The sequence below is a fragment of the Scomber japonicus genome, chromosome 16, assembly GCF_027409825.1.
Source record: "Scomber japonicus isolate fScoJap1 chromosome 16, fScoJap1.pri, whole genome shotgun sequence".
Taxonomy (NCBI): Eukaryota; Metazoa; Chordata; class Actinopteri; order Scombriformes; family Scombridae; genus Scomber; species Scomber japonicus.
The window spans coordinates 28,259,615-28,280,434 of NC_070593.1; positions in this window are offsets into that span (position 1 = coordinate 28,259,615).

Consider the following 20,820-nt stretch of genomic DNA (forward strand, 5'->3'; position numbering starts at 1 on the left):
TCCCTAACAGGAAAGTACTCCCTAACGCTGGTGTGTGTTTGCACTATGTGTTCAGGCCACCCCCCCTGTATGTACCTGATCACGTCTTGCAGTTGCTCATCTGCCGCTGTCTCTGTCCGAATGCAGTCCATTTTCTTGGGTGATGCAGGAACGCTGCTCAGCACCGCTGCAACGTAGCACTCCACGTATGTGTGACTGGCTGGGCTGTGCTCTGTGTCCCTCTGCAGGCTCCTGGACAGCAGGTCTGCCACGACCAGGGTTTTCCCTGGAGCATACTCAGCCTCTGGGTTGAACCTCATCAACCGCATCAGAAGCCTCTGACAGCGGAGAGGCACATTGTCAAGGTCCTTGAAGTTCATTAGAGGGATGAGTGGTTTGTGATCGGTGATTAGTTTGAAGGATGGCAGGCCATAGAGATACATTTGAAACCTCTCACATGTCCACACGCTCGCTAGGCACTCCTTTTCTATTTGAGCGTACCTCATTTCAGCCTCAGTCAGTCGTCTCGAACAGTACGCCACCGGTCTCCAGTCATCACCGTGGAGCTGCAACAGGACCCCCCCTATCCCGTAGCTGCTTGCGTCCGCCGAGACTGCTGTCCTCTTGTTTACATCATAGTACACCAAGGTAGGTGATGTTGTGAGGAGTTCTTTGATCCTCTCAAAGGCTGTCTGCTGTGCGGGGCCCCACATCCACAATGACTGTGATTTTAGCAGTTCATATAGGGGCTGGGCCACTGTGGATAGGTCTGGGATATATTTACCTAGGTAAGTTATCATGCCTAGCGCCCTTCGTAGCTCTTGGATGTTGTGTGGTGGATTGAGTTTGTTGATAGCGGACACCTTGTCCGGGTCGGGCCGCACGCCGTCTCTGTTGATGACCTGACCAAGGAAGTGCAGCTCCCCTTGTCTCAGCACACATTTATCTGTGTTCAGCTTCAGGCCTGCAGCCTCCAGCCGCTCCATGACCTTCTGCAGCCGCACGTCGTGTTCTGTCATGTTTCTGCCGTGGACTATTATGTCGTCCATGTAGACGGCCACACCCTGCAGACCCTCCAGGGTCTCAACCATCTTTCTTTGAAAGATCTCTGGAGCACTGCTAATCCCAAAAGGGAGGCGTTTAAAGCAGTATCGTCCATATGGTGTAATGAATGTGGTTAACCTCTGGCTGTCTTTGTCCAGGGGGATCTGCCAGAACCCTGAAGCGGCATCCAGCGATGAGAAGACTGTAGAGCCGTTGAGCTGAGACGTCATTTCTTCCGACGTCGGTAAGATGAACCGCTCCCTTTTCACAGCTTTATTAAGCTTGTTCAGGTCGACACAGATGCGTGCTTGTCCAGACTTTTTTGGGACGGGCACCATCGGGGCACACCACTCTGTTGGGTCAGTCACAGCTTCGATGATGTCGTTGGCCTCCATCCGGGCCAACTCCTCTTTTACTGCCCCCAGGAGGGGAATGGGCACTCTGCGCGCAGTGCAGACTGCGTACGGCTGTGCATTGTCCTGTAGCACTATCTTCACAGGCAGGTGTTTTCAGCAGGCCAAACTCATGTTCACTGCTGTGAACCTCATGCACTCGCTTCACTAGCCCCATAGCTAAAGCTGCTGGCCTACTAAGTAGGTTGTTCACGTTCTGCCCTCTAATAACATAGAGTCTGATAGTGTAAGTTCTACCCTTGTAGCTAGTCTGAGTGATAAACTGTCCTAAACAGTTCAGTCCTCCACCTGGACCACTCAGTATCTTCTTTGGCCTCTGTAGGACTCTTCTCTTTTGTAGTGCTTTGTACATTGTTTCACTTATGACACTACAATCAGCCCCTGTGTCAATTTTAAACTCGACTGTTGCACCCTCAATGTTTAATGTGACTATCCACTCATCATCATCATTGTTGCTAGTTGTACTGTTAACTGAGCCCATATAATAAAAATCCTCTTCTTGTCCCCCATCCTCAATCACTTCACTCACTTGTCTGCTTTGACACACTCTTTCCCAGTGTCCTCCTTTTCCACATTTGTTGCAGGTAGACCTTCTTGCGGGGCAATCCTCCTCCCGTCTGTGTGGTGTTTTCCCGCACCGTCGGCACCTTCTGCGCTCGCTGTAGCTGTCACATTGCTCTCTCTGTGGGCGCTGCCATTTCGGTCTTGCACCGCTACCGTCTCGTTGATGCGCCACTTCCTGTATTGAGGCAGCCTGCTCTCCTCCTTGCTGACTGACTTGGGCTTTTATCTCTTCTAACTGTCGCACCTCCCGTACAGCCATCTCCAGAGTGAGATTGGGGACCATCTGCAGCCTCTGAGACAGATCTTTGTCCATAATGCCCACCATGATCCGGTCTCTGATGTTCTCCTCACGGTTGATTCCAAACACGCAGTTCTCTGACAGCTCATATAGCGCACGAATAAATGTCTCTGCACGCTCTCCCGGCCGCTGCATTCTCTGATTGAAGCACGCCCGTTCATGAATAACGTTGCGTATGCCTCAAACTTTGCTAAAACAGTATCATAGTCCGACTCGTCTTCTCCTTCGTTATAGGTAAAAGAGCCGAGAATGCTCTCTGCTTCTTTTCCGAGTGCATACACTAACGTGCTAACCTGAACTGGGCCGTCCTCTTTGTCCAGCTTTGTTGCCGTCCTGTACCGTGCAAATCGCTTTTTCCATTCCGTCCACTCGCCGGGTCTTTCAAAACAGAAACTTTCAGGAGGCTGGAACTTTGCCATTTCGCCGCTTCTGACACCATGTAAAGTGTGCTTTTCAGAAACCTTTTATTCTCTCCTCGTACAACTGTGTTGGAACCCCAACGTAAACTCCCGCCTCCAGTTCACGTCTCACGTAACTGCTCTGCGTAATACGTCTGACGTAGTCCACCTATGACAGTAACCATTAGTGAATGCTTTTTGGACCCTTATTGTAAAGTGTAAACATGTATCACATAGGTAACACTTTATAAATGCTTAACTGCCTCATAAGCATTACTTAACCATAGGTAACCATGCTTTTTGGACCCTTATTGTAAAGTGTAAACATGTATCCCTTAGGAAATGCATAACAGTTGTAAATAAGCATTACTTAACCACTATTAGTTGAAATGTAGTTGAGGCAATCACATATAAAGCATTTAACACCTTTTATTAAACACATAAAAACAGTTGTCGATAACAAATAAAATAAAATCACTCGGGAGATTTTAGTTGCACTGCTGTATTTATGTTCAAGGATCCCCATTAGCTGCTCTAGAACACCACTATTCTCCCTGGTGTGTAAAGCAGGCCTGGTTAGCCTGTACAATGACCAGAAAAAGTTAGCCCATAACATTACCTACCATTCAAAGGGATCATCCCTATGTTCCCCGGGTCCTATGTTCCCCGCTTTGTATGTGACCAGGGAACATAGGGATGATCCCGTCTACAGTTAGCCAGTTAGCTGAGTTAGCCGCCGAGTTAGCAGATGAGTTAGCCGCCGAGCTAGCAGCCGAGTTAGCCGCGATCGGGGAACATAGGTACGCTCCTCATTCAAATCGGTCCACAGAGGCAATCTTTTTCTTCAACCTCATTTTATGGTGACACCGGTTGCACTTGACCTTCCCTCTCAGTATTTTTTTCTTTTGTAGCCATTCAATTAGTTTGAGGTGTTCGCATGGTTGTTCGTCGTCCTTCCAGGAAACTAGTTCGACTATTCATCGCGATAACGTGATAACATATCGAGAGTTCCGGTGCTTCGCTAATGCTGCGTTCATGACAACTCGGAACTGGGGAACTCCCCTTTGAAAACTCCAAATTCCTTCTTCAAAGCGTTCCAGACATTAACACTACCTACTGTTGTGTGATGGTATATCATATAAATAGCAGACAGTTGCCCTTCTCAGCCAGAGTACCAGTACCACGAATCCTATAGTGTATGCCATATAGCTCATGATTAATGCATTAGTTAGCTGTTACTTAATGCTTATTCAGTCCAAATAATCACCATTAGTAAATGATTACTAGAGACGTTATTAACGGCTTACTAATATATGAACTAACGTGTTAATTAATGCTGAGTAGTGCATGCATAATGATAACTAATTACATTATTCAACTTTTATTAATGCTTAATAATTTATTAATTAACTTTGAGTAGTAAACATTAATTAAGTGCTTACTAATGCATTAGCTAATGTGTTACCTAATGCTAAGTAATACATAATAATTATTGTTCATGTATTATTAAACAGTTAATTAATGATTAATAATGCACTAACTAACATTAATTAAGGGACCCTTATTGTAAAGTGTTACCGTTTTTCCTTCTCCATGCACCTTGGAAGTAGGTGAAGTTGTGCAAGGAACCTCCACCCTGTTTCTACAGAACTTTTCTAATTTTCTATTGTGGGTCTGACTGTGTTACATGCAGTGGATTACTCCTAACAGAATAAAGATTATATCAAGATGACCTTTACTTTATTATTTTCTGTTATATAGTGGAACTACCAGGCATCGATGACACCCATTTGTTCAACTTCCAGGGTGTCATACCTGAGTTTTACAACACTGGCAGAATAATATAACAGTCCTGGTTCTGCAGAGAATGAACTATGAGCCTTGGCGCTCTGAGTGGGCTTGGAGGAGCATTAGTGGGCCAAGGCCTGAGTCTACTAATTAAAACTTTGCATGTAGGAATTAATTGTCTCCCAGAGCCATTCTTCTAACACATCCTGGGATGGAAATGAATACTAATTCCAGGAGTGCCCAGAATCTGTAATTTAATTAAGATGAATAAAAACTGTGCTGACAGAGTTGTGAACTTTTAACATCTAAATTTGTTTTTTTCTCCTTTTTTTCCCCTCACATCCATGAAAAGAGAGTACAGACCTGAGGCAGAGTGGCTGCAGGCTATTTGAGCTTTCTTTGAGATGTGTCTTTCACAGTGTTTCACATTAGGATTCTCAACATTATGGTCTATTTTTCATTTGACAAAGCAGTTTTGATGTTAGAATGGGGACTGATTAGTTAATGACTTCATTTTACACCCCATCTTTTACTTTCGGCATTATTTATTGTACAGATAATGTATTCTGCTCCCACTTTATTTGCTTCTGGCTGATAGCTTATAACTTGCTTGATTACATTCTCTGATTTGTGTAATTATTGTCATTAGGTGTAATCAGAGATATTCCACCTTAAAATGTGTGTCTGTGTGTGGGTGTGTAAATGGTTTCAGTAGTTATTGAGGGAAATGGTTTTTAATAATTTTTTGTGTATGAATGAAATTTGCTGCCTGATGGTGGTAACAGATAAAGGTCGTGAGGTCAACCAAATCATAGGAGATATTTCTCTCAGCATCATGAATGTTCAAAGTCAAAGACAAAGTCAATGACAATCTGGCCAGAAGTTGCAGCTGCAGTATCTAGCTCTCAAACAAAACATCACCAGCCTTTGTTACCACAACAAAAAGACATTTTATTTTAATCTCTCCATGTAAAGCAAAGAATATCAGTCTGTCTGTCTTTGGCATGTCTCATCCAATCTACGTCATACCTGGCAGGTGGATTACTAGGGTATCAAGGAAGTGCAGTTTTCATGTGTGAAGTTGTTTGGATCAACAGTTCTTGAGAAATGTACAAAATACCTCATAAACAACGGGTCTGTTCGAAACCGCATACTATCCTACTACTCGTACTAACTCTGACATCATTTGAAGTATGTAGTGTGTTTCAACTGCGTAGTATGTGATTTAGAGTATGTGAGAAGTTCCTGGATGGTTTACTAGATTCTCCAGAAATGCAGAGTATGCATCAAGAGCTGACTACTCACACTCACATTACCCAAGAATAATTATAAAGTCTCTTAACTTAACTTAAAAACTTAAGTTCTTCTTTTGAACTGTGTATTGTTACCATGATTGGTAAATTAGGCATTTCAAGATTTAGTGCTGGATGTCTCAGGCACATTCAGAAACACATAAAAATACCTCATGAACAATGCTGCTTCTGCTTCTTCTTCTGCCGTGGAGTCATTGAGCAGAAATACTGCCAGTGCCAATCTGCCATAGCAACCCACATTGTGTCACAGCAGAGGTGGGATTACATTAGTAGTGATAATAGCTCCTGTAGAGAATAAACTGAAAAACTCTAGAGAGGTAAAGCACGTAGGGAACATCAGTAAATAGCAGCATCTACTGATAGTCTGCATTAGAGGTGTTTATGGGAGAGACACTGTTCTCTCTAGGTATTGAGAAATCAGCACATTCTGAACAGGCATAGTTTGAATGGGCCCTGCAGTAGTTGTATTAATTCCCTATCACTGAATCTTACAGAAGCAAAGCCAAGACTGACTTTGCTTCTGTAAGATTTTGATGCTACCCAATTCCAAAACATATTTGAGGGAACATTATCAAGAGGACGTCCAATACAGGAATCTAAGAACCATTCACGCAGAGCATTTCTTGCCATGTTCATTTGCAGCCTACTGCACATGCAAATCAATCCATCCACTTGGCCCATAGACTTTACACTGAGATTATGTCAGGCATATAAAACTAGCTGACATGAGGCTGCGTTGGTTTTGTTTCAGGTTCTGGTGAGACAATGAATTACACTCTTATAAGACATCAAAACACAGTGTGTCTTGTTAAGAAATATTCCATGCAAGTTAGAAAGTAATCAACCAGACATCTTGAATTGGCCAAACCAGTATTTTGCCTGGGACGTTGCAAGATCATATTTTTTGTTGGACAATCAAAAGCTGTCTGCATAAGTTACAATCAACCACTATGTAAATGAATATAAATGAAAAATGATGTTCTCATATGGTGCATCTAAAAATATCTATGTGGTGTCTCTGTTGCCCCAATATGTGCAGGACCAGTTTGAATATCTGTTTGAAAACACCAACTCAATAAGGGCTTTTCTTTATTTTTACTATTTTCTAAACTGTAATAGAATAATAACAATAAACCTTATTTATAGAGCACCTTTCATACAAGGCATGTAGCTTTACAGATGAAAAATACAATACAATAAAACAACAGCAATTAAACATAATAACACATTTGTAAAATTAGACAATTTGTAAAAAGAAATTTAGTGAAAATAAGTTGAAATGACACTAATTAAAAGCCAAATGAAATAGAGCTCACATCTCTTAAAGTTTTGATAGACTATTCCAATTAAATAATTAGGGCCTGAGCGCTGACCAGCACGAAACCCTATTGTATATGTAAACCGACATGCATGGGGGGGTGAGGGCCTGTTCACCGCTGCTTGCTTTAATTATTATTATTTTCTTATGGATGTAATTGCATGTATTTAAAAACCCAGCTGTGGATGACCTGAGATCTTGTGAGGGATTATAGAATAACAGAGTGTGTGATGTAGGCTGACCCCAAACCATTCAGAGCTTTAAAAACAAGTAGAAGAACCTTAAAATCTATTCTAAAAGACATTGGGAGCCAGTGAGGTGTGGTCAGAGTAATAAGTCATATGACATTTATTCACTTTTCCTTGTTTTCCAATTTTGAACAAGTTGCAGTTTTCCAAGCTTTGGTAGTCTGGTAAAAAAAAGAGCATTGCAGTAGTCTGTAGAACATCAAAAAAATGCTTCATATTTTAGATTCCTCAAAGCTTCTACTGTTTGCCTTGGTGACTGACTTGCTGTGCATACCCTTGATAATATTTTTGAAGTCTTACCTGAAATGGAAAGACTCATTGTCTCATTGAATGTCCTCAGTCCAGTAGTAAAAGAATCCATTAAATTCATAATCAACATTGTGTTTGTGGAGTGGTTTGTTGTCAGACCCTTCGGAGAAAAAATGTTCGGCCTTCATTCTCTCAGGGTCCAAATAAATGAATTTGTGCTGTGATAAAATTCCAAACACTTATGTGTGTACAAGCATGTACGGCTGAGTAGGATTGGCCCTTGAGTTCCAACCAATAAACAATGATAAATTAATTACTGGAACTTAACGAAACTGTCACGGCGAGCTGTGGAGACGAGCTGAGTGGCTCAAAGCTTATCCGCTGTCAAATTACAGTCCTGCCATGTTTCTCATTACTAATCCTGCACTACAACACAGGACTGAAAGCAGTCTGCATTCTCTCTTCTAATTGTCTTGTCAGATCATTTTCATTGGCGCTGACTTCGAGATGGAAGGGGGGACGTATTATTGTCTGTGGTGGAATGGTTGGGCAAATATGCGGAGCAAATTAAAAAGCAGTGATTGAAACATGGCTGTAAACTGCATTACAAGTTTCATGTTTTTATTAATACCCCATTTCATCAAGTGTATATATATTATAGAGTCTTGTACTTCACTGTAGACACATTTTCTTCTGTCTTTTAAAATGGAAAGATGTCTAGAATTTAACATAGTATTTGGTTGGTTTGAGCAAACTAGGAGCTTGTATTGATGGGCTGCATATAGGCAAACATACACAAAGACCTCTCAATCTCATCCTTTACCAAATGTTTTGAGTCTTAACATTTAAATTGGACTTCATATTCAGTTGCATGTATAAAGTATGCTCTATTGTTTTTAAATGTATGTACAATTTGTTAAGATAGCTTAATGTTCTATGCATTCTCTGGCCAATTTGAGTCTTTGAGGCGTTTTGGGAGTTCATTTGGCAACATTTGGAATATTTATAAGAAGTTTTTTATGCCAAATGCAATGAATATTTTAAACACTTGTGATCAATATGCAATACGCACACAAGAACTGATATGCATTTATATATTATACTTTACATATTTATGTATTTTAAGAATTATTTTATAGAGTTAATGGATTATATAGAGCTTGTGTATTTTCTGTCTACTGTATGTCTGTTATTTGAGAGACAAAGACAATTTTCCACCATGAAGGACAATAAAGTTCTATTCTATTCTATTTATTAGTTAGCTCACAAGCATGAATCTCTTAATTGAGTTCAGCCTTCTCAAAACATCTTTCATGTGCATATGCATCTAATTCTGTATGAGTAATACAATGTTGATGTGATATTTGTATGAGTATTGTATGACCACTCCCAACAACTAAACCTTCAAATATCTATCTCACTACAGCTCATCTCTCCATGTTTGTTTACACCCTCGCCTTCACCTGAGGCAGACCATTTACGGTTGAAACATGGTATGTTTAGTTCCACTTTTGTGCAAATTATTGTGTGAGAAGAAAGAATTCATGTATGTGCATTAACCTCCAACGCACCATTTTAGTTTGGAAGGATACATTGAGTGTCTGGCTGAGAGGGTCATGGCTGTGACACATTGGCCTTTGTCTATGTTAACTGATAAATAAGAACAATTCAAAAGAAAAAAGAAATACATGGAAAGCTTTGAAGGCCATCCACACACTTGAAACAACTTGTGGTTTTAATGAGCAACCTTTTTGTCACTGTGCAAAAATTAAATGTTGTCTCTAAAAGCGAATAATGTGAGGTCATCTGCCATACAGCCTCTGAGTGAAGAGGTTGGAGTACAATGATAGATGGTTGGATGCATTCTGATCTCTGCAGAGAGCCAGTGTTGGTTTCTTTTTAACCAGGACCATGATGTTCCCCCAACTAACTCTATCCATAAAAATGGCAGATCAGGAAGACAGTGACATTCTGTCTACAGTGGTACCAGATCAAAAAAAAAAATAGATCGATAGATAGATAGATAGATAGATAGATGGATAGATAGATAGACAGATCCTTTTATTGTCATTGTCACAAGTACAACGGAATTTTAAAGTGCTCACCAGTCAATGCATCATTCATAAAGAAAAAAATAGAAAGAAAAATGAAAGAAAAAGATAATCAATAAATACTATACATAAAAACAGCCCAATTATACCCACATAAGGTTACATCCTATCATTGCACAGTCAGTTGTAAACAGTATTAATTAGCAGCATTGAGTGTAGTAATGGCTGTAGGATGAAAACTGTTTAAATCTGTTTGTCCTTGTTTTAACTGATCTGAATCATCTGCCTGATGGCAACAGCTCAAACAGAGAGTGTCCAGGGTGAGAAGAGTCCTTTATAATGTTCTGCGCTTTTTTGATGCAACAGGAACTGTGTAGTTGTTCCAGTGTGAGGAGAGGACAGCCTGCGATCTTTTGGGCCGTGTTGATGACCCTCTGGAGCGCTTTCCTCTGAGCCGCTATGCAGCTGGTGTACCATACACAGATGCAGTATGTTAGGATGCTCTCGATGGAGGCTCGGTAGAAGGACACCAGCAGTTTCTGTGTGATGTTATTCTTCCTGAGTATTCTCAGGAAGTAAAGTCTCTGCTGGGCCTTTTTCAGCAGCTCAGAGGTGTTGGCTCTCCACGTCAGGCCCTCCCCAATGTGGACTCCCAGGAAGCGGAAGTCTGCCACCCTCTCCACACAGTCCCCACTGACGATTAGTGGTGGAGTGTCCGTTTTCTTTTTCCTGTAATCTATTATGAGCTCCTTGTTTTTTGTGGTGTTAAGGAGCAGGTTGTTGCCCCTGCACCATGCTGTCAGCCGCTCCACCTCGTCCCTGTAGGCAGACTCATCCCCCCCAGAGATGAGCCCACCCACTGTGGTGTCATCAGCAAACTTCACAATGGTGTTGCTATGGTGGGAGGGGGGTGATGTTGTTTATGTTAGAGGACATGTTTATAATAAATGTATGTATTATAACTCTGAATAATTAAGAAACAGATTACCATACTTACTACCATACCTTTAATTGCCATCCCATCCATCCATCCATTTTCCACTGCTTATCAGGGGTTGAGTTGTGGAAGCATTAGGCAACACTCACCACCTTCTCCTGTGGGATCCCAAGGCATTCCCAGACCAGGAGCGATATAAAATCCCTCCAGTGTTTTCTAAGTGTGCCCCTGGGTCTCCTACCAGTTGGACATGCCTGGAAAACCTCTAAAGTGAGGCATCCTGGAGGCCTCACTCAACCTTTAATTACCTGTGTCCATAACACAATGTCTGTCCATCAGTCTGTAGACCTGTCAATGAAACAAATTGCAAATAAAAAGTGTAATCTATCTGATTCTGCTGCATCAAATGCCAGAGAAGCCATCATTATTCATTACTGTGTGACTATTCTCAGCACACGTTATCATTCATTCATCCTGTGCTTTGTAAAACATTGTTAGCAGTGATATCTCCATCTTCATCGTCAGACAGAAAGATAATCAATGATAGTTTACAGCTGTCATATTGAAACAGACATTGCAAAATGCGTCATCAAATCAAATTAAAGGAATACAACATTAACAACGGAAATTAAATGATGCTTCAATGTTAGAGAAAATAATCATTGCAAAGTTAGTCATCAAAATTCACTTTATAAATGAATCTTTTATAGGCATTCACAGATCTCTGGGTATATTGTAACTTGTTTGGGTCTTTTTTATATTCTGTTTGAATGGTTCTATTCAGTTCGTCCCTGCTGACTTTAATTACCTTCAGGCTCAGTATAATGTTCTCTTACTTTGCACTTTTGAGTTTCACCTCAGAGATATCCAAAAACATGTGAAAAGAGCTGATATATTTTGTGAACCTTCACTGTGTTAAGTGATGTGTTTTCTTCACACTTGTTTATGAAGGTTAGTGCTGCTGCTGCTGCTGCTTCTCCAAAGGCTCATCTGCTAATCCATACTGCCGCTGATGAGTCAAATACATTTCTAATCACCAGCCGCGTTCATCCAAATAAGTCAGCGATCTCGAGGGCCTTGTGAGATAAGCTTTGAAACAATTAGTGCTATTACAAGACTGATACACAGGAGGAATAGCAAGCTAAGCAGAACATCAAAGCAGGGAGAGAACACAGTGATAAAAGCAAACTGTCTGCAGCTTCCAGGAGACTCTCACAACCCCAACAGCAATGGACTCCTGCAGTGTCCATCTGAAGGTCTGTGGGTTCATTCTGGTGTCATTCCTCTCACTTAATACATTTATGTGGCTTGTAAAGATGAAATAATGTGTATTTACCTAACTATTTTTCATTCTCTTACTTTAAAGTCTGTGTAAAGTAAGAATAAATATGTGTTCTGAGTTTGACATACCGCAGAAAAGTGTGTTGTTAACCACCCTGCCAAATCTGAATGATGAAAAAAATCGCCAAATATATGAAATTAGGCTTCAAAGTTCAGCCTCTGTCTCTGCTCCTAAACAGTGTCACCTGTCAATGAAAGTCACCACCTCTACCAGAAACATGGTAGAGGTGCTTTCTGCCTCTAGCTCAGCCGCTGGCTCGGCGGCTAACTCAGCTTCTAGCTCAGCGGCTAGCTCGGCGGCTAACTCAGCTAACTGGCTAATTGTAGACTGTAGTAGTAGTAGTGTGCGCTGAATGTATTTATACCTCTACAGCAGCAGGGGCGGGTTTATGCTAGTAAAGCGCAGAAATCACACAGAAATCTTGAAACACAGTTTGTGAAGCCTAGCTCCACAATTCAAATCTAAATGGTTGAAATGCTTTTTACACCTTTTTTAGAAATACATTTATGACCTATTTAATGTGTTTAGAAGAAAATGTCTGAATTCACTTCACACTGTCTTTAAAATTGGGACATTTAGGCAAATTAAGGGTTGAATCAGCCTGTTAAATAAATACAGCTTCTATCTCCTGTAGTATCTCTTCATGCAGATAGTTTTGGTTTTATTTGTCCAGGTTTTGACATTTCTGATTTCACCCCCATACATTGAACATAGAAAGAAATAAGTTTATGGTGCTCACAAAAGTAGTCTTCCAGAAGTAGTATCCATGGTTACCCTGGATAATCCACAGACCTCACACTTGGCACTTTTCATTGGAACGACTTTCCTATTAAAAGAGAAAACAGCTGACAGCATGTTCTATGTGTTTCCAGCTTAATGGCAACACTTTTCCCAGGCTGCCAATTTTTTCTTGTGTACCAATGGTTATACATGTTTGTGTCGATAGGAGCAGTGGTGGAAAGATCAGTGCGTGACCAGAAACAAATGAATTCTCTGGTGACCTTAAATATCTACTGCAAACTTACTAGACGTGTGGAAGTTTCTCAGATTCACTTTCATGGACCAATGTGTTGAAATCCTGTTGTGATAAAAACACTACCAATAGTCAGAGGCAAATGTATAGCTAATTTATGGTAATCTAGAGGAAAAACTCAGCACCAAAGTCAGACAACAACACTGACTGGCTAATTTCAAATTATGGTAAATGAGTTTTCGTTGGTGACTGTGTATCTGAATTATAAATGGTAATAAAATCAACAGAAGTAGTACTAAAATTGTATTTAATTTGTATTCTTCTATGTTGTGTTGAACTAACAGACCAATGGTGGCATACCTGAGTGCATGGGTCTCTGATCCACCTGTTGTGGGATTCTAACAGATATATTTGAGGTCCAAATACCTTTTTGTGCAATTACATGCATCCTAGGACAAAGAGCAGAGCATATACAATCCAGCTCTGTACATCATCTCATGAACCTGGGCTTCTTTGCACTATGTGGATGGCTCAGAGATCTTGTGGACTTACTATCTAAAAACAATTATGCTAACATGTTCCTGTAGACCACGCCTGCTCACTGTCATTGGAGACAGAGATAACATATACAACTGTAATATAAATTGCAAATTGAATATGAATTGTGAAAGTGCTATGTACTGTATGTCATTTTACAACAATAAATTCCCATATTGTCTTAGGGAATGTAAACATGAAGTATAGTGTTGCCATGGATGCCATGAGTTAGCAGTTGGATTCAACTTAAGCCCTGTTTGTTCAGTCTATATCCTTTTACTATTCTATTTTATTGTAATTGTTTTGATGTTTTAATTTGTTTATCTTTTTATTTTGTCTACTTTATTTTACTCTATTTTATTATTATGGTTCTGTAAGTTTTATCGTATTATCGATTTTATATTTTTGTCTTTTAATTTGCTCTTTGTTTTTATTAATTTTCTTTCTGTTGTCAGTTGTTCTGTCTTATTATCAGCTGTCAATCAGCTACTTTTAATGCAATGACACCAGCCTGTGAGAAAGGCACTATTTCAAGTTTGACTGATTGTTTGGGCTCCATTAAAAGTATACACGATTAGCAGTGTAGTTTGCAGTGTTTCCATGGATATATACACAGCTATCTGAGTCTGTCCCAACCTTTGACAGGTACTGTACATCATTCATTAAAAATCAGATCCAAGAGTCCAAAAACAGCACTGCTCCATTACTATCTCCAAAGTCATTCACAATGAATAATTCCAGGTGCCTGTCTATACAACATGGTCTGGGGAAAACGCTCAGACATTCATTTTTTTGTTAGTTACATTTTTGTACACCTCCATGTCATCCTAAGGTAATAACTTTGATTTAATTGGTCAAATGTGTGATTTTGCTTGACATCCCCAGAGAACCTGAGATACTCTCTGCCTGACACACATTGACTCAAGTTTCCATAATATTCATGGATTCCAGTATCAGCGGGAGCCTGCAGTGAGTGTTCATGTAAGTAAGCATGAAGAACCACACAGCAGGGGGCATCCTGAGGGCTCAGCAGAGAGGGCTGTGTGCTGTTTCCAGGAATGGGTCATGGATCATTGGAACCCCTTAGGGTTCAACATTGTTAAAACAGGGTCAACATCTGGTGGGTATGACTTTGCGCGTTAAATTTCATGTAAATTTGCAGTTTTTCATGGACCAAAGTGTTTATCAATGGGAACCTTTGGCCTGATAGTGGTGACAGATGGAATGTCTCTGAACTGAATAGATTTATTTTGCTATCCAAGAAGGAACTTTGTTTGCAGTATGGGCACAAAATCACATTAAAAGACAGCAAAATCAATCAAAGACATCGTCCACATATCTAGACACCCTTTACCAGTCACAGCATTATTCTACAGGAACACATCAAACTAACAAGGCAATCTGAGCCTGTATGAATCAAACATTTCCCTGCTCAGAATCGCACTGAAAGTGACATCTGGACTAAAAACTCTCATATCTCAGAGTCAGACTGCAGAGTGATTTGTAAAGCTTCCTCCACTCAATGATCTGTGCTCTCGGTTTGTGTTAGTTGACATTGTATCATCTCTGGTTAATAGAGTTAAAGTGCTGAGAGCTGACTAACAGCTTCCAGATTCTACATCATCCCTGCCTGCTGGGTAGCTAATGTTACCTAGCAGCAGTCTGCAGATATCCAACTGATGTCTTGGTAAGAAACACAAAAAGCAGCAGATCAATTAGTGAGCAGACCTTTCTGCTCTGCCTGTGCTGAGATTAAATATGCTCTAATAGTTAAAGCATCTAGTAGTTGTTTGGGATATTTTGTATTTAATGTGTAATGATGACAGCCTTACAGGTGATGCAGGTTTTTTTTATGATAAATGAAATATTACAATTGTGAATCGGCCTCAAGCTTTGATATCCTTGTAGAAGGGAAAATGACTTATCTATGCAATGTCATCCACCTCAGAAATACACAGTAACAACAGCTGAAAAAACTTCAAATTACATTTTTTCACCACATTGCCAAGCCTTAGTGTGTATTGTAACAAATGAAAAATGTTCTTGTGGCAGTCCTTGCCAGTAAAACATCAGCACTTTTGACCACAACTGTTTCTCATGGATTGAGGGTTGGATTGCAGTGTTGACAATCAGTGTTGTAGTGACAGTTGAGAGATAAGATATTTTAGCACCTTATATTGTTAGATTATATATAATGACAGTCACACACACACACACACAAACACACACACACACATACACATACACACACACACACACACACATATGTATTCAGTATTAATTACTTCAATTGAATTTGTTTGTTCTATTATGTAATTGAGAGTTTTCAGTTTTGCTGCTACTTGCAATGATGATGAGTACAGTACAGTGTACAGTACCATTTGTGTGAATATGGAATCATGTGACCAACACTAACAAATTTCATGTCACCAACTTCTAGCACATAAGACCATTCTTGACAGTGGAAGCAGCCAGGTTCTTTATCCATGCAATGGGTTTTTTTCCCTGTTTCACGAGTTGGTCGCAGGCAAGCACTTCAACTCTGACCAACCGAGTCCCTTTACAAGCAGACATTAAAAACAACTGAGCGTGAGGCCAATAGCTATCACCACTGCCACATAGCAAAAAAAACGTCATTCATTTAATGTTGATCATTTCAAGCATTTTACTGATGCTTGCCTCGTCTTTAAGGTTCTACACAGGCTTGCACCTCCTCCACTGAGCCAGAAAGACAGCCACAGTAGGTTAGCTAGAGCAACCACCAGAGGGCACTGTGTTGTGCAATACAGACATAGCAAATTCGGACAAACTTTTCAGTCAGAGCCACCACTAGTTAGAATAGTTGACCCATTGAGTTACAGGAGAGTAACAACTATCTATTGTGCTGGTCTGGACACTAGCTTGCATGTTCCATCCATGCACATGTACCCAGTCATAGGTGTTTTTACTCATTTTGTTATTATCCTATTCCAGGTTGCCTTCTTAAGAACTGGCTATGGGTAATTAGCACACACAGCTAACAACTAACTTATTTAACTCATCTTGTCTGTCAATTAATGATCATTGTCCCTGTCAAATAAACAAATAACATAAAATATCCAGCTATGACTGACAGAAAGCGACTGTTCAGCTATAGCCAGTGGTTTTCTTATTTTCAACTAATCTCGTGCAGATTTAAACCAACAATGATCCCATCCTACTGACAAGTACAGTGTGTATATCTAAAGCCTGATATATCTTATTCCTCTGTGTCGTAGAACTCTGTTGTTGTCCAAAAATCTATTAAAAATACGTCAGTGAGCCACATTGCTTCACTGGGTGACATGTTCCATGTTCTGTCAGCCGTATCCTGTGGCACTGGGGAGCTGAGACTCTGTGGTACTGCACTGCTGACAGAGCCAGTGGTGCGAAGAGTCACGGTGACCTCGATTCCCTTAGTGCGCAGAGAAAGGCCCATAGAGAGGGGACTGCTGATGGCTGGTGATTATGAGCTTGCCATCAGTGTTAGTAGGCTTGGAAACAGGTAGCAGGCCGGTCTCTGCTGGATCATACTGGATGGACACTGGACCAGCAGGTAAGCTGAATTAACAACGTTCTTTATTGTAGAGACAGGCAGAAATGGTGAGATGAAGATAGAGGCTAGCTGCGGCGAGCAGGCTTGGTAAAATGAATCTGGAGGATGAGAGCTGACTGACAGAGCAGGCAGGTAAATTAAATGCTATCTGAGCTAGAAGCATGAACACTGACAAACCGTGAATAACATGACAATCTGCCTAAGAGTGGCTGCCTGTGCTGTCTCCTTGTAGTAGAGTGGTGATGGCTTGCTAAAAAAACATAACTTTAATTTATTAAGTAAAAATTTGGGACAGTTATTTTCAAGGTCTGTGTCACGATATACACAACTGATAAACTGTTCATTGCTTGGTTAGTTTCCATGAGGGTGTCACAGGCAACATGATTTGTCAAAGAAAAACAACCTGTGTATTGAATATGTCTTTTCTATGTCTTACTTAGAGAATGCACACTCAGCGAGGTGCAGACCAGTGTCAACATGTGTAACGCTTTTATCCAAAGTGCTTTGCAATTTTCTGCTCACTCACCCATTTACCCACACACACACACACACACACACACACACATGCACACACACACAGTGATGGCAGCAGTCTACCATGCAAGGCATCTTACCCAAAGTCACTAGCAGACAGAAAGAGAACCACCAACCCTGTGATTGATGAACCCTGAACCAATGCTGCCTCCATTAAAGCATGTTGCACAACTCTTCTCTATCAATCAATCAATAAATCTTTATTTATATAGCGCCAAATCACAACAAAAGTCATCTTAAGGCACTTTATACGGCACATCTAGACTGTACTCTTTAATTTAATTTAAAGAGACCCAACATTCCCACATCCACACCAAGCTTTCTTCATCAAATATTTGAAAACCTCTTGTGTCATCTTGTGTTCAGCAGTTACATTTATGAGATTAAATATATTTACATAATTATGGATTCTGGATATATTTTTAATGAGGGAGAAGGAGTAGAAAAAACCATATCACACATATTATTGTTTGTATTTTAATGTTTTAACATGTCTGGAGGGGATCTTTAAATATTTGCCAAAACAGTGATAAGGCACTGTAAATGTGAGAAAGAACTATATGTTTGTGAAAACAGTTTTTAACAGCATAATAGGTCCTTCTAACTGCTTTAAGACTGAGTCAGCTTTTAAATGAAGTTTCAGGTAAATTTGTATATTTTATTCAAATGCCATCATCACTAAGTATTCATGTGACTTCATGTTCAATTCAATTCAGTTTTATTTAACGTTATCTAAAGACACTTTTCACATAGAGCAGGTCTATACCAGGGGTGGATTGGCCATTGGGAGTACCGGAATTTTTCCCGATGGGCTGATCAATAATGGGCCGATGGCTGCAGACACAGCAGAGGCCCATTGGCTTGTCTGTCTAAAGAATACCTGGCCCAATGGCCCTATGATAGGCTACAGAGACCCAGGAGTCCCACCCACGCATGTTCTAGTCCCCCCCAACTCTAATGACAAGCAGTCATGATGAGAGAGCGAGTGAGAGAAACAACAACACACCAGCACACGAAAAACAAAGCGAGGATTACAAAATGGAGAATGCGGGTAAAAGGTGGAGCTGAAAAACGGAGAAAAGAAAAGCTCTCGCGACCGACGCTGCTAAGAGCAAAACCTGTCAGAAATGTTTGCTGTGGGGGCCAACGTGGCCAGAGCTAGCAGCAGTGGTTCCTCTCAGCAGCAGGTGTGTCAGAGTGAGGCTCCCGCTGCCATGGTGGTGCAGCAGCAGGTTGGGGAAGACTCTCCATGTAGAAATAGTGATACAGTCTTAAGCAGGTGTGAGCCTGCCAGCATGGTGTGATAAACACTCATTAAATGTTCAGAACGGTTACTAACTGTCTATGAACTTCACTTGACATAATAATTAGCAAACTCTGCATAGTGTGGTGTGTTACAACTAGGCCTAAATCTAGTTGTCTAATGTATTGGAAAACAATCATATTCATATACTATCCTGATGAATTGATGAGTTGCTTTTATTAACCACTTAACCACTATTTTCATCAAAGGATGCCACATAATTGCAAATCTGCAAGCTTACAACTCACATGTTTTTGATCATTTCTACCTATAATAACTTCCCCCAAATCAGGTCACCAGAGTTAAAGTGTTTTAAGTGTCAACATGCACCTTTCTTTGTGCCCACAGTCCAATTTGTTCATGAAGGACATTGATCTAACAACATAACACATATGTAGCCTATGATGCTTTACATATTTTTTTCAGTCAGTGTTTATGGTTTATTGCTCTTTCAACTGTTTCACATTATACAGTTAAAACTAATTCAAGCCTATTCAAGTCTCCAGAATATAAGGGATATTGTTCAGTATACTAGTGTTATTAAGGGCTTGTGTGTTTATATGTACATCAACGCGAGTTGGCACAGTATTTGCGCGTGGATTGTAGTGGGCCGGTCTGGACAAAAAAGTCCAGGGCTGAATTTTTGTCCCAGTCCAGGCCTGGTCTATACCATACTATTTAATATTATCTCACACATTGTCATACTTTGCATTCAGCTGAACCACAACCATACCCAAGAATCTCGATCCCAAACTCTCTGTTACTAACTTTGTCCTGGTTTCCAGTAGTGGTTGATAGCAGTCTTAAAGGTTGTAATTGTAGGAATCAGAAATGTCTTCTCATGAGTTACAACGATGGCCCTTCACGAGCAAGGACTGCACCATCAACAAGGTGTGTTTAATCATTTTATCATCAGCATTGGTAAGGACGTTCGTTTTCTTTCTTGGATCCGGTGTGGGGAGGCAGCGGATGAACCACCTATAGAATCCTAAGAGAGAGAGGGGGAGAGGAAAAACAGGAAGAAAGAGAGAGCAGGGGGGGAGCGAAAGAGGGGGAAGAGAGTTAGATTGGTTTATATAGGAATCTGGAAGAGGTGTGATTGAGGCGTGTTCCCGCTCCTGAAACTCTGCTTGTACAAGCTTTGATTAAATGCACTACAGTCACACACACACTGTTGCTCACCTGCATGCTTACTCAGTGGTGTGAAACTATTCCAGGTGATTTCTTTTTCCTCCTTTAAACTTCTCATAATTACATCACACATCAGTAAAAACACCTCTCAGTCAGTCAATCAGGGTGTTTCTACTTAAAGTCTGTGTAAAGTAAGAATAAATGTGTTCTGAGTTTGACATACCACAGAAAAGTGTGTTGTTAACCACCCTGCCAAATTTGAATGATTAAAAAAATCGCCAAATATATGAAATTAGGCTTCAAAGTTGTGTAAAATTCTGCCTCTTTCTCTGCTCCCAAACGCTGTGGGAGTGCCCGCCAAGTTCTCTGAAACCCCGCCCCCTACTAAGTGTCACCTGTCAATCAAAGTCACCACCTCTACCAGAAACATGGACGCTACGTCTGAGAGCTTTCTGCCGCTAGCTCAGCGGCTAACTCAGCCGCTAGCTCAGCGGCTAACTTGGTGGCTAGCTCGGCGGCTAACTCAGCTAACTGTAGACTGTAGTAGTAGTAATCATAGACTGTATAAAAGAAATGGACGTAACATCCGTGACGTCACCCATTGGTTTGTGGATTGTTGCTCAGAGGCTAATAGCTTCGGATCTGGGCGGCGTCATCTTGAAAATTTCAGGTGCATGCCGGGAAAAAAAGAACATGGACTCTACTTATATGGACATGAGGCGGAGGAGTCATGGGCGGAAGTATGGGCAGGGCCAACGGCGGAGCGGGGAGGTTGCAATTGGTTGCGAGGGTTGGATCTCGAGGATATTGGTCAACCTGTCAATCA